Raw genomic sequence first — 3,577 nt, 5'->3', positions numbered from 1 at the left:
TTCATCATCACCAAGCCCTTATTATATGAAATGTTAAAGGGACTTATCTGAGAAAAAGAAGATAAAAAAGATGAACAGTGAAAGGACAGCAAACTCACAGTTATTAACAACCACACCTAAACCAAAAGCAAACTAAGAGGACAGCGAGATCAGGAGCAGAACCATAGAAATGAAGATCACATGGAGGGTTAGCAACAGGGGAGTGGGAGAAGGAGAAGGGGGAAGAAGGTACAGAAAATAAGTAGCATAGATGGTAGATAGAAAATAGATAGGGGGAGGGCAAGAATAGTAGGGGAGATATAGAATCTAAAGAACTTGAGACACGTGGTCATAAACTAAAGGGGGGAATGGTGGGGGGGTGTTCAGGGTGGAGGGGAATGAAGGGGGGGAATAGAACAACTGTAATGGCATAATCAATAAAGTATATTAAAAAAAAACAAAAGAAAGCCTCCATTTATTCTAGAATGCTTGCTCCTTAGAGGTCTGACCTCAATCTCTGCAAACCTGAATTCTAAGGACCAACAACATGTAATATAAAATTCCAGGTAAATGACCTTGCCTGGAAAGAATTGGAAGTGAAGGTTATCCTCACACAAGTGTGGTCAGCCCAACAGCTGCCATCCTTGTTATTCTGCTAGTGTTTGCAAATGTGTCTGCTTTTCAAATTCACTGAAGTACAATTTATAAGCAATAAAATGCACGATATTTGACAAAAGTAAATCCTCCAGGCAGCATCCCATATTCAATGCACGGAAGGTTTCCATCACCCCAGCAACATACCTCATGTCCCTCTGGAGCTAATTCTAGCACACACCCACCACCACTGCCCCTTCGCCCCTTCCTAGGAAGCCATTGCTCTGATCTCTATGATGGTAGGTTAGCCCACCTCTTCTAGAATTTCATGTGCAGAGGGTCATGTAATGCAGGCTTTCCTAGGGCCCCTTTTCTCCATGTGTGTGAGAGCCACTGGTCTGTTAGCATGTTGGTCAGAGCTCTACTAGCCTCGAAATTAATTGAGAAAAATTTTTGTCTCTGTCTTCTAAAATAGTTAATAGAAAGTTGGTATTACTTCTTTTTAAAATATTTGATAACTGTTTGGTAAAAATCACCAAATGAATGCATCTGGGCCTACACTTTTTTTTGTATCTATTAGAGATTATTTAAATTGCAAAGTTGATTTTGAAAATATATATAGAGCCATTTAAACTATTTCTCCTGCATCAATGTAATAAATTATGCTTTTTATTTATCTGTTATTGAATTTATAAACATAAATTTGTTCAAAATATTTCCTTATCCTCTTGAAAGCTATAGGATAAAAAGTGAAATGCACTCTTCCATATCTTATATTGGTAATTTGGATTTTTTAAATAGTCTTGCTAGAGCTTTGTCAATTTTATTCATCTTTGCAAAGAATCCACTATTAGCTTTCTAAATTTTCTGTGAAGTTTATCTATTCTCAATGTCAGTGATTTATGTTTTTTTATTATTTATTTTTTCTACTTAGCTTGGATTTAATTTGCTGCCATTTTTCCAGCTTCTTACCATTTAAACCTTTCTATTTTTTAAATATAGGCATTTAGTTATACATTTCCCCCCCAGAACAGCTTTGGCTGCATACCACAAATTTTAATATGTTGTTTTCATTATGATTTACTTAGAAATATTTTCTAATTCCCTGTGGTCTTTTTTGACTCATAGATTATTAAGTATGTATTATTTAATTTTTACATATTTGGGGATTTTCTAGATATCTCATTGATTTCTATTTTTTAACTTTCTTTTTTATTGTATTTGTTTCCACTATCATTTTTCCCCTATATCTTCTTCCTCTACCTACTCCTTCTTCCCCAGCAACTGATGTCTATTTTTATTTTAATGAAATCAGATAACTTACTCTGTAAGGCTTTAGCCTTTTTAAATTTAATGAAATCAAGATAGACTAGAATATGCTCCATCTTGATGAACATTTCATGAAAACTTGAAAAGAATATTTATCTTTGCAATTATTGGGAAAATATTTCCGTCATCTTGGTTGATAGTATTATTCGGCTAATCTATATACTAACTGATATTTTATCTATTTCTTCTATCGATTAACAGGAGAGTGTGTTAAAAATATGGAACTATGATTATGGATTTATTTCTCTCTTTAGCTTTGTGAGTTTTTATGTAATGTATCCTAAAGCTTTGTTATTGGGTGTGCAAATGTTTAGGATAACGGTCTTTTTAATAAATGTGCCCTTCGTCCCCCCATGGAATGTCCGGTCGCTGAGACTGCCCACAGCGACAGTCTTGGTCTCATGCCTATTTTGTCTGATACTCAGACAATCGTGCTCGCCTTATGCTAAACTGTTTGCACGGGAACTCCTTTCGCATCCTTTTACTGCCAATCTATCTGTCTTCACATTTAATGCATATCTCCCATAAGGCAGGACATAACGCTATTGAGCCATCATTTTAAAACTTACAGCTATCGCACAGAAACTGCGCCTCGGGCCTCTCCTGAGAAACAGAGGATCTGGCCGGAGCAGGCGGTGTTCCCACGTGGAGCAGACACGGCTGAGCGGCTGCGGGCCCCACGGATTCGGCTGTTCTCTGCAGTTCCCGGGCATCGCTCTGGTCTCCCAGGCACTGGGGCTGGATTGCCACTTTTCAGCGGGCTGTAGTTCTTCTTCTCAGAGAAGACAACTGTTTCTTCCAGTAACTGTCTCCGCTAAAACGGGAAGACGAAATGGAGATAGGGTTCCGCCACCTCTGCTACGGCCTGTGGTTCCTGGAGTGACAGTGTCGCCATCCACACCTCTGCTCTGTGTCCGGTGGCCTCCTGCAGGCGCTGCGCAGCGACTCCTCCCTGGAGCTGAGTCAGTACCGGGACCAGTAATTGCTGGGTGACAGTGAAGAACAGGAAAAATTACTGATGAAAAGCTGTACACTGTATGTTGAAAATCTTTCCTTTTACACAGCTGAAGAACAAATCTATGACCTCTTTGGCAAAAGTGGTGACATAAAGAGAATCATCACGGGCCTGGCTGAAAGGAAGAAAACAGCATGTGGTTTCTGCTTTGTGGCATGCTATTCAAGAGCAGGTGCGCAAAATGTCATGTGGTACAGAAACAGAACTCGTCTGGGTGACTGGATCGTTCGCGCGGACTGGGACGCAGGCGTTAAGGAGGGCAGGCGGTGCGGCCGTGCACGGCCTGGGGGCCAGGTACAAGGTGAGCAGCGGCAGGTCTGTGACGCTGGGAGAGGAGGCTATGGAAAACGAGCCCCAAGCCAGTGAGCAGTGAGAACCCCATCAAGAAAAATTCACCCCTTTGACCTGCTGCATTTCACATACATTACCCAAGGTCTGCAAACTTGCTATTTTTTATTGAGCTTTGAGAGCCAGAAGCCCACTTCATGGTTTTCCTCTGAAAATTATTAAAGGGCAAAATTCAAAAGAATGCCTTTAATTCTAGTCTTAGAACATTGGCCATGTGTCAGGTTACCATGATTTCCTTATCAGGTCAAAAATTGTGTTTCTTGGCGACAGATTGTATCTATAACGATCTAACCAAACACACACACACACACA

General features: G+C 40.2%; 1 pseudogene; it reads left to right on the top strand.

Annotated features, from left to right (window-relative positions):
- The first annotated feature begins 866 nt into the window (after positions 1-866).
- LOC119056913 (nuclear cap-binding protein subunit 2-like) lies at positions 867-3,283 on the top strand (annotated as a pseudogene).
- The last annotated feature ends 294 nt before the right edge of the window (positions 3,284-3,577 follow it).

The sequence above is a fragment of the Artibeus jamaicensis genome, unplaced genomic scaffold, assembly GCF_021234435.1.
Source record: "Artibeus jamaicensis isolate MK-2021 breed Jamaican fruit bat unplaced genomic scaffold, CSHL_Jam_final contig_76, whole genome shotgun sequence".
Lineage (NCBI taxonomy): Eukaryota > Metazoa > Chordata > Mammalia > Chiroptera > Phyllostomidae > Artibeus > Artibeus jamaicensis.
The sequence above is the reverse complement of the archived record's forward strand: the minus strand, read 5'-3'. Positions and strand labels throughout refer to the sequence as shown.